The 11,138-nt window shown below is 38.6% G+C and overlaps 1 long non-coding RNA gene across 1 annotated transcript in view; it reads left to right on the top strand.

Annotated features, from left to right (window-relative positions):
* Positions 1 to 10,096: 10,096 nt before the first annotated feature.
* The window catches only part of LOC129656123 (uncharacterized), a 52,457-nt gene continuing 51,415 nt past the window's right edge, over positions 10,097 to 11,138 (top strand). The window contains exon 1 of the long non-coding RNA XR_008716206.1: positions 10,097 to 10,286. This is a non-coding gene — a long non-coding RNA (uncharacterized LOC129656123). The remainder of the gene's footprint in view (positions 10,287 to 11,138) is intronic.

The following is an 11,138-nucleotide window of genomic DNA, read 5'->3' as shown; positions in this document are numbered from 1 at the left end:
GGAAAAACCATAGCTTTGACTAGATGGACCTTTGTTGAAAGAGTAATGTCTTTACTTTTTAATATGCTGTCTAGATTGGTCATAGTTTTTCTTCCAAGAAGCAAGCATTTTTTAATTTCATGAGTGCTGTCACCATCTACAGTGATTCTGAAGTCCCTCCAAAATAAGGTCTGTCTCTGTTTCCATTGTTTCCCCATCTATTTCCCATGAAGTGATGGGACCGGATGCCATGATCTTTGTTTTCTGAATGTTGAGCTTTAAGCCAATTTTTTCACTCTCCTCTTTCATTTTCATTAGGAGGCTCTTTAGTTCTTCTTCACTTTCTGCTATAAGGGTGGTGTCATCTGCATATCTGAGGTTATTAATATTTCTCCCGGCAATCTTGATTGCAACTTGTGCTTCATCCAGCCTGGCATTTTGTGTGATGCACTCTGCATATAAGTTAAATAAGCAGGGTGACAACATACAGCCTTGATGTACTCCTTTCCCTATTTGGAACCAGTCTGTTGTTCCATGTCCAGTTCTAACTGTTGCTTCCTGACCTGCATATAGGTTTCTCAAGAGGCAGGTCAGGTGGTCTGGTATTCCCATCTCTTTCAGAATTTTCCACAGTTCGTTGTGCTCCACACAGTCAAAGGCTTTGGCATAGTCAATAAAGCAGAAGTAGATGTTTTTCTGGAACTCTCTTGCTTTTTCAATGATCCAGCTGATGTTGGCAATTTGATCTCTGATTCCTCTGCCTTTTCTGAATTCAGCTTGAACATCTGAAAGTTCATGGTTCACGTACTGTTGACCCCTGGTGTGGAGAATTTTGAGTATTACTTTGCTAGTGTGTGAGATGAATACAATTGTGTGGTAGTTTGAACATTCTTTGGTATTGCCTTTCTTTGGGATTGGAATGAAAACTGACCTTTTCCAATCCTGTGACCACTGCTGAGTTTTCCAAATTTGCTGGCACATTGAGTGCAGCACTTTTGCAGCATTATCTTTTAACATTTGAAAGAGCTCAACTGGAATCCCATCACCTCCACTAGCTTTGTTCATAGTGATGCTTCCTAAGACCCACTTGACTTCACATTCCAGGATGTCTGGATCACACCATCTAGGTGTGAACACACCATCATGGTTATCTGAGTCATTACAATCTTTTTTGTACAGTTCTTCTGTGTTTTCTTGCCACCTCTTCTTAATATCTTCTGCTTCTGTTAGGTCCATACCATTTCTGTCCTTTATTGAGCCCATCTTTTCATGCAATGTTCCCTTGGTATCTCTAATTTTCTTGAAGAGATCTCTAGTCTTTCCCATTCTATCATTTTCCTCTGTTACTTTGTACTGATCACTGAAGAAGGCTTTCTTATCTCTCCTTGCTATTCTTTGGAACTCTGCATTCAAATGGGTATATCTTTCCTTTTCTCCTTTGCCTTTCACTTGTTTATTTTCTCAGCTATTTGTAAGGCCTCCTCAGACAACCATTTTGCCTTTTTGCATTTCTTTTTCTTGGGGATGGTCTTGATCACTGCCCTCTGTACAATGTCATGAGCCTCTGTCCATAGTTCTTCAACACTCTATCAGATCTAATCCCTTGAAACTATTTCTCACTTTCACTGTATAGTCATAAGGTGATTTGATTTAGGTCATACCTGAATGGTCTAGTGGTTTTCCCTACTTTCTTCAATTTCAGTCTGAATTTGGCAATAAGGAGTTCATGATCTGAGCCACAGTCAGTTCCTGGTCTTGTTTTTTCTGACCGTAGAGAGTGTCTCCATCTTTGGCTGCAAAAAATATAATCAATCTGATTTTGGTATTGACCATCTGGTGATGTCTATGTGAAGAGTCTTCTCTTGTGTTTTTGGAAGAGGGTGTTTGCTATGACCATTACGTTGTCTTGGCAAAACTCTGTGAGCCTTTGACCTGTTTCATTTTGTAATTCAAGGCCAAATTTGCCTGTTACTCCAGTTATTTCTTGACTTTCTACTTTTGCATTCCAGTCTCCTATAATGAAAAGAATAACTTTTGGGGGTGTTAGTTCTAGAATGTTTTGTAGGCCTTCATAGAACCATTCAACTGCAGCTTCTCCAGCATTACTGGTCAGGGCATAGACTTGGATTAATGTGATACTGAATGGTTTCCCTTGGAAATGAACAGAGATCATTTTGTCATTTTTGAGACTGCATCCAAGTACTGCATTTCAGACTCTTTTGTTGACTATGATGGCTACTCCATTTCTTCTATGGGATTCCTGCCCACAGTAGTAGATATAATGGTCATCTGAGTTAAATTCACCCATTGCAGTCCATTTTAGTTCACTGATTCCTAAAATGTCGATGTCCACTTTTGCCATCTCCTGTTTCAGTCAGTTCAGTTCAGTTGCTCAGTTGTGTCTGTCTCTTTGAGACCCCATAGACTGCAGCATGCCAGGCCTCCCTGTCCATCACCAACTCCCGGAGTTTACCCAAACTCATGCCCACCGAGTTGGTGATGCCATCCAACCATCTCATCCTCTGTCTTCCCCTTCTTCTTCCGCCTTCAATCTTTCCCAGCATCAGGGTCTTTTCAAATGAGTCAGGTGGCCAAAGTATTGGAGTTTTAGTTTCAACATCGGTCCTGCCAATGATCACTCAGGGCTGATCTCCTTAAGGTGGACTGGTTGAATCTCCTTGCACTCCAAGGGACTCTCAAGAGTCTTCTCCAGCACCACAGTTCAAAAGCATCAATTCTTCAGTGCTCAGCTTTCTTTGTAGTCCAACTCTCACATCCATACATGACTATTGGAAAAACCATAGCTTTGACTAGATGGACCTTTGTTGAAAAAGTAATGTCTCTGCTTTTTAATATGCTGTCTAGGTCAGTCATAATTTTCCTTCCAAGGAGTAAGTGTCTTTTAATTTAATGGCTGCACCCACCATCTGCAGTAATTTTGGAGCCCCCCAAAATAAAGTCAGCCACTGTTTCCACTGTTTTCCCATCTATTTTCCATGAAGTGATGGGACCAGATGCCATGATCTTAGTTTTTTGAAATGTTGAGCTTTAAGCCAGCTTTTTCACTCTCCTCTTTGACTTTCATCAAGAGGCTCTTAGTTCCTCTTCACTTTCTGCCATGAGGGTGGTGTCATCTGCATATCTGAGGTTATTGATATTTCTCCCAGCAATCTTGATTCCAGCTTGTGCTTCATCCAGCCCAGCATTTCTCATGATGTACTCTGCATATAAGTTAAATAAGCAGGGTGACAATATACAGACTCGACATACTGTTTTTCCTATTTGGAACCAGTCTGTTGTTCCATGTCCAGTTCTAAGAACCTATAATAAAGATGAATCTGTAAAAGAATGTATATATATATATATATATATATATATATATATATGAATCACTTTGTCTTCCACCTAAAGCTAACACAACATTATAAATTAACTATACTTCAATTAAAAAAGTGATATGGGAATGGAAACAAAATATAAGCTATATGTAGGTTTTAGTACAATCTGTGGCATCAGGCATCCACTAGAGTCTTGAAACGTATTCCCTACAGATAAGCAGGAACTATTGTAATTGAATCCAAGGACAAGGGGTCATCAGAATGTCTGATCTATTGGGTTGGATGACCTATTGGAATTACTGCAGGTTAGTTTAAAGCACAGATGACAACCTGGGCTGGCACCCCCCCCACCCTCCCTCCCCCCCAATCCCTGCTTTTCTTTTGGCTTGGTGAGTAAAGCTACTTAACAACCTAAAGGTTTCAGCCAAAGCCTATTTTATTATAGGGTTGTGTAAATGTGCTTTGCAAAATGAAAGAGAGATGGTTTGTGGTGAGAAAATCTAGAACAGTTGTAGCAGAAGGGTGAGGTAACCAGAGTAGCATATGAGGAAAAGCTGACAACAGGCATAACGGGAATGGAGAGAAAACCACTTATAGAATGTAAGCAACTTCCTCCTTCCTCCAGGAAATCATGGAAATATGGGGAAGGGAGGAGTGCTCTTTTGTTTGGTTATTAAAGGAAAAGATGATCACAGAAAGCTAGAGGACTTGGGGTCATTTGATTACAGTAGCTAATGATTATGTAATACTAATTGATCGCAGTTTTCAGAAGCCTTCTAATGTAAATTTAGCCCCAAGTCAACAAAGACACTTCTTTTAAATATCTTCTGGGACATTTGTCTTCTGTGTTTCCCAGTTGAGTCAGATAACAGCTTTCTCAAGCACCACACATATACCTTGATCCCAGATTCTCTCCTCTCACCGTCTTGGTCTTGGTGCTCTGGACCTGTGTCCATTTCTCAATATTTCTCTTAAGATATCATATTTAGACTGGAACTTAGTATTCCTAAAATGGATTTATTCAGGGAGAGAGCACATGTGACCCCTCTTTTTCTGAGCTCTATATTTCTAGCTGTGCAAACTGAAATGGAATCAATTCTTTTTTCAACTTCTCATTTTACTACTGACTCATATTCATCTTAGGTTTAACCTAACTCCTAGTTTTTTGACACAAAGTTATTTTCTACTTATATTTCTTTATCCCACGGTTGTAGAGTCCGTATTTTTTAAAACTAAATTTTATTATGCACATGTGGTCCATCTTAATTGTTTCTTGTAATGATTTATATTCTAGAAAGATTTAGTAAGGTTGCAAAATGTATATGCTGTACTTATTTTTAATATTTTCAGTTTTATTGAGGTATAAGTGATAAACACAATGGTAAGATATTTAAACTATACACTGTGGTGATTTGATATATATATGTTGTTAATTCCTATCATTAAATTAATTAACACATTTGTTACCTCTCATATTTGTCTTTTTTTTTTTTAGTGAGAACTTTTAAGTTCTACTCTTCTAGCAAATTTCAATTCTATTATACAGTGTTAGCAGCTGTAATTACCTAGTTACCATGATATACATTAGATCTTCAGACCTTTTTCATCTTATAGCTGAAAGTTATTACCTTTTTACTAGCCTTTCTCGACTTCTCCCACCCACCCAGCCTCTGGCAACGACTTTTCTACTCTCTCTTTCTGAGGTTAACTTTTACTTCTTAGCATTCCACATATAAGTAATGCCATGCAGTATTTATCTTTCTCTCTCTGATTTATTTCACTTAGTAAAATGCCCTCAAATTCTGTCCAAATTGTTTCAAATGGCAGGATTTTTTCCTTCTCATGGCTTAATAATATTCCATTGTGGAAAAAATAAGTTCAAAGTGGATTAAAGACCTAAATGCTGAAACAGATACTATAAAACTCCCAGAGGAAAACATAAGCCAACCAATCTTTGACATAAATTGCAGCAGCATCTTTTTGGATCTGTCTCCTAGAGTAATGAATATAAAAACAAAAATAGTCAAATGAGATCTAATTAAACTTAAAAGCTTTTGCATGGAAAAGAAAACCATAAAACAAAAATACAACCTATAGAATGGGAGAAAATATTTGCAAATGATGCAACTGACAAGGAATTAACCCCCAAAATATACAAACAGCTTATACAGCTCATTATATAAAAAAAACAGTCCTTCAATCAGCTGTACATTTATACAACCATAGAACATCTGGTTCTCACATCTCTCTTATTCATCCAGAGATTCTAAAGAAGAGAGCAGACTCCATAATTAACAGAACTTCATGTCACATATTCTAAAATTTGAAATCTCAAGTAACAAAGAGATGCAATGCTTTATTCCAATGGGAAAACACTGTAAGGGTCTTCAGTAGTTTACAAATGCCGTGACCTCTTTCAAATTGATGTTATTAGCATCTTTTTTAAAATGTTTTTTTTTGATGTTTGCCACGTTAGGAGTTGAAGATTCTTTTTCTTCTTTTCTCTAAGTAACTAGAGGTTTCACTTTTCCTACCTGAGTGTCGTGAGTTCTTTTCTTTCTTACCTAAGTGTCATGAGGTCCTTTCTTCCCCTCTGTTCTCAAGACAATTCTTAGAAGAAGACTTAGATTGTGTTTTCATTAAAGTTAGTCTATAATTTAATGTGTTAAGAGCTAAGACATGGTATTTGCTGAGCTTGTGCCTCAAAGTTGCCTTTTTCATTTCAAATTTCATGTAAGCCTTCAGTTAATGACAGTCTTATTTTTAAAAATTTTTAAAAATTTAAGGCTCCTCCCTCCCCACCATAATTCTAGACCAAGAGAGCATTCTGACTTACTTAGCATAAATTTAATATAAGCATAATTTACACATTATTAGATTATATAAATAGCATACAAACTTGGTCTTATTCTAGAAGGTTACTATAAATGCTAAATAAACATAGCTTTAGTCTATCAAACTATCAAAGTCTCAGTTGTATATATATATCACTATCTCCTTGTATTAGTATTTTCATTTATGGTCAAATTAATTCTGGTTAGCTTAAATTGGAAGGAATTTATTACAGAGTATTTGTTGGCTCAGAGGATTTCTGAGTGTGCACAGGATCAAGGTTGTATTCACAGATGGGTGACACAGATAGAAGAAATGCCCAAACACATCACTGCTCTGAAAGAAGTCCAGAAATTGTACTGCTGCCCCCTGTTCTCCTATACTCCTATTCACCAAACCTCCTCAAGGGCTGCTATTGAAATTCTAGGCCTTCCTTGATCTTGTTTATTAGATCTGTGCAGCCCCTGCTCACAATCTTGTCTCCACTATCAAAGTCTCATAAGTGAATCTGTTAGGGGAATGTAGTCAAATGTATAAGCTAGCTACAAGGAACTTGGGAAAAGTAGACAATGTTCCGACCTCTAGTGAGCAAGGAGATATACTGTAAGGCTTCCAGAGTGGCCCTGAGGGAGTCAATCTGTGGCGTCTGCTGCAGTCACCCTTGGGCAACCTCACACGCATATTCTTCTGCCCAGATTTAAACTTCCTCGTAACAGTGGGAGCCAGCAGCATTGTTCATACTAAAGGAACGTAATATAAAATAGCTATTCTTTTCAGAATTAGGTTTAAAATTTCATCATTACCCATCTAAGTGATGTTCATAACTCCTTTAGTACAGTCGCTATTCTGTATTAATATACAAATAAGAGTCATAAGGTTTATTATCACTACCTCATCTTATATAAAATAGTAGGGGAAATTGAAAGGAAAAAAATAGCTAATGGATAAGGGGAGTGAAATTCCTTATTCTTAATTCCACCTTTCCCTTGTCCATTATCTAATTTCTTTGTCCTCAGACAGCCCTTCTAGGGCTGAGAGGGCCTCCCTGTATCGGATCGCTATTGTTCTTCCGAAATCTATCACTGGGTAAGGTGGAACTAGCAGGCGGTTTAGAAAAGCCCATTGGTTCCAAACTTTACTCCTCCCGTCCCCATTACACAGTAGCATCCCTATTTTCTCTTGATAATCAGCATTCGTTTTCCTAACCAACATGGTAATTTTCCACCTATTGGTCTAACTAAGGACATCAGGAGAAAAGACTGGTCAAATTGAAGTCTTGATGTAGAATTCAGTGGAATCAATACGTGGCTGTTACATGAAGAGCTGAAATTGTCAGCAAGTAGAATCAAATATTGTCATATTCTCTGAACTTATCTGAGTAAATTTCTAGCAAATGATCACAAGGGAATTCATATCTCTGAATACCTCATGGAAACTTTGTGTGTGTGTGTGTATGTATTGTTGTTAAGTCACTAAGTCGTGTTCTACTCTCAGTAGACTCTATTTTATATATATAATCTATAATCTCTGCTAATTGTGTTCCAATTGCTGCTAGCTAGGAAGTTTATAGTGATGTTGTTTTGTTTTTCCTCTCTATCTCCAAGTGATCTCTATGATTCTTTTCTCAAGTTTGTGAATCTATATACAGATTTCACTTCTAACAAGGTATCTGTTCTGTGCATGCATGCTCAAGTCATGTCCGACTCTTTGTAACCCTATGGGTAGCCTGCCAGGCTCCTCTGTCCACGAGATTTACCAGGCAAGAATACTGGAGCACGTTGCCATTTCCTCCTCCAGGGGATCTTTTTGACCCAGGGAAAGAACCCATGTTTCCTGAGTCTTCTGCATTGGTAGACAGATTCTTTACCACTGAGAAGCCTCTAGTAAGGTATCAGTTCAGTTCAGTTCAGTTGCTCAGTCATGTCTGACTCTTTGTGACCCCATGAATCGCAGCACGCCAGGCCTCCCTGTCCATCACCAACTCCCGGAATTCACTCAGACTCACGTCCATCGAGTCAGTGATACCATCCAGCCATCTCATCCTCTGTGGTCCCCTTCTCCTTCTGCTCCCAATCCCTCCCAGCATCAGAGTCTTTTCCAATGAGTCAACTCTTTGCATGAGATGGCCAAAGTACTGGAGTTTCAGCTTTAGTATCATTCCTTCCATAGAAATACCAGGGCTGATCTCCTTCAGAATGGACTGGTTGGATCTCATTGCAGTCTGAGGGACTCTCAAGAGTCTTTTCCAACACCACAGTTCAAAAGCATCAATTCATCAGCGCTCAGCTTTCTTCACAGTCCAACTCTCACATCCACACATGACCACAGGAAAAACCATAGCCTTGACTAGATGAACCTTTGTTGGCAAAGTAATGTCTCTGCTTTTCAAGCACGCCAGTATACTGCTTGGTAAATAATAGTTGATCCATACATAGTGAACATTGGTTTTTAATCCTAACTTCAAACTAGATTCACCTGGAGAGAAGCAAAGAACCCCCGCCTCCCCACCTCCACCACAAAAAATAAAAAACCAAAAAAAACCCTAAGAAAACAAAAACCTCTAAAACAAGGAGTAATAAAACTCATATTTGGACTCTGCTCAAGACCCATTACATCAGAAACTCTTTGAATGGGGCTTAGGCATTAGAATTTTTTTAAAGACAGCCTATGTCCTTTTAATGTGCAACTGGACTTGAGACACACTTTAAAATAATAGTCCAGGAAAGAGGCCCCAAAGTTTCTCATTCTCTGCTTTTACTTAGAGCAGCTCAGTTAGTTAACACTAAACCTTACAAGCACATGTACACATTTTATTATGTATACTTAATATTCCCTGTTGACCAGAGATAATTTTTAAAATAGAGATAAAAAGAAACAAACAATGATCACTCATGACCCCCTCACACAGAGGCCATACTGCAGACATACTGATTTGTCTCCTTGTTGATAAACACCTACACCAATAATTAGGATCATGATGCATACTTAATTTTCATCCTGCTTTTTGCCCTTAGCATTTTATTTTGAGTTGTTCTTCAGGTTATTAAATGCTTTTTGAAAAGAGGAGTTTTAGAGACCACATAATAGTCTACTGTGGGGCTGAACCAAAATGTGTTTGATAATTATGGAAAGTTTAAAGTAAAGAGAATAATGAATGAACCACCATGAACTCATTATGGGACTCAAACTTCCCTCTCCTGATTTAATAGCTCGTTATGATTTATGTCCTTCTCATAGGTACAAGGGAGTAGTTACAAGGCTGTCAGCCCTAAATGATCATTTTAGTTTGTTCTTAGAACCACTTCCTGTCAGTGGCCACCAAGGATGTTCATATATAGTCTAGCCCTCAGATAAAGTCTGGTTCTTTGATGCAGGCTCTTTGATACAGCTTCAAAGCATCTTGGGCTGCCCACCCCCTGCCCCCAAATGTTGGACTCAGCATATATTAATGTATTCATGTATGAAGGTCTAAATCTGTGTTATATAATATTACCCATTAGTTAATTATATGGGAAATTTAGATTGTTTGTCATTGGTAGCTTTCTTTTTAAATTATTATGACTTCATAGTTTTTAACTATGAATCTTTACCTGCAAGCTTTACAAGCTCATGTATTTTTAAAAATAGCTGCATTGATAGATGAATGAGAATACAATGAAATGCACATATTTTAAGTTGTATCACATGATAAAACTTGAAATATTTATATAGCTATGGTCTGAATGTTTATGTCCCCCAAGAGTCATATGTTGAAATCTTAATCCTGCAGGGTGTGTTAGAAGGTGGAACCTTTAAGAGGTGATTAGGTCATGAGGGTAGAGACCTCACAAATGGGATTAGTGGCTTTATAAAAGAAGTTTCAGAAAGATTCCTTGCTCCTTGTACCATGTGAGGACACAGGAAAAGTCATCAGCTATGTACCAGGAAGAGGGTCTTATCAGATACTATGTCTGTCAGTACCTTGATCTTGGGCTCCCCAGCCTCCAGAACCATAAGAAATAACTTTCTGTTGTTTATAAATCACCCAGTCTATGGTATTCTGCTAACGCAGCCTGAACAGACTCAGACTAAGACGTGGATGGAAGACAATTTGGAGAAGCACAGAGGAAGTGAGCTGGGAAGAGCATGATGCATGAGGTCAGGGTGTGTGTGCATGCTATGTCACTTCTGTCATGTCTGACTCTGCAACCCTATGGACTGTAGCCTCCTCTGTCCATAGGATTCTCCAGTCAAGAGTACTAGAGTGGGTTGCCATATCCTCCTCCAGGGGATCATCCCAGTCCAGGGTTGAACTAGTATCTCTTACATCTCTCAAATTGGCAGGCAGTTTCTTTAGCACTAATGCCACCACTTGGGTTCAAATCTCAGCTCTTCTGCTTGTGATACTTATGATCTTGGACAACTGGCTAACCTACTTGGGCTTTGGTTTCCTCAGCCATAAAATAGGTATTGCTAATATTTGTATTCTTTCTTCCTCCAGTTTTCTTTACTTGATTTACCTCTAATCATATTTGAAAGCACATCTCAAACACTGCCTCTTTCAAGAAGCTTCCTCTGACCTCTGCAGACTTTGTTAAGTGCCCTTCATCAGTATGCCTTTGATCCTCTGTGCTTTGTGTTAATTCCACATCTTATATCTCTATCCTTTAAATGGTAAGCTCTTTGAATGCAATTATTGTGTCTTATTCATCTGAATCCCCAGTGTCTGGAACTATTCCTAGATCAGCAGATGCTTGGTAATTTTTCTCTCAAAAAACAAAACAAGGAAAAGTGAATTAATAAGCAAACTGAATTCAACTTCTGGAAAGTAGGGTTGATCTCAGTTCAGTTCAGTTGCTCAGTCGTGTCCGACTCTTTGCGACCCCATGAATCGCAGCACGCCAGGCCTCCCTGTCCATCACCAACTCCCGGAGTCCACCCAAACCCATGTCCATTGAGTCAGTGATGCCATCCAACCATCTCATCCTCTGTAGTCCCCTTCTCCTCCTG

Source organism: Bubalus kerabau, chromosome 6, assembly GCF_029407905.1.
Source record: "Bubalus kerabau isolate K-KA32 ecotype Philippines breed swamp buffalo chromosome 6, PCC_UOA_SB_1v2, whole genome shotgun sequence".
Classification (NCBI taxonomy): domain Eukaryota; kingdom Metazoa; phylum Chordata; class Mammalia; order Artiodactyla; family Bovidae; genus Bubalus; species Bubalus kerabau.
This window is presented reverse-complemented; position numbering and strand designations above follow the sequence as displayed.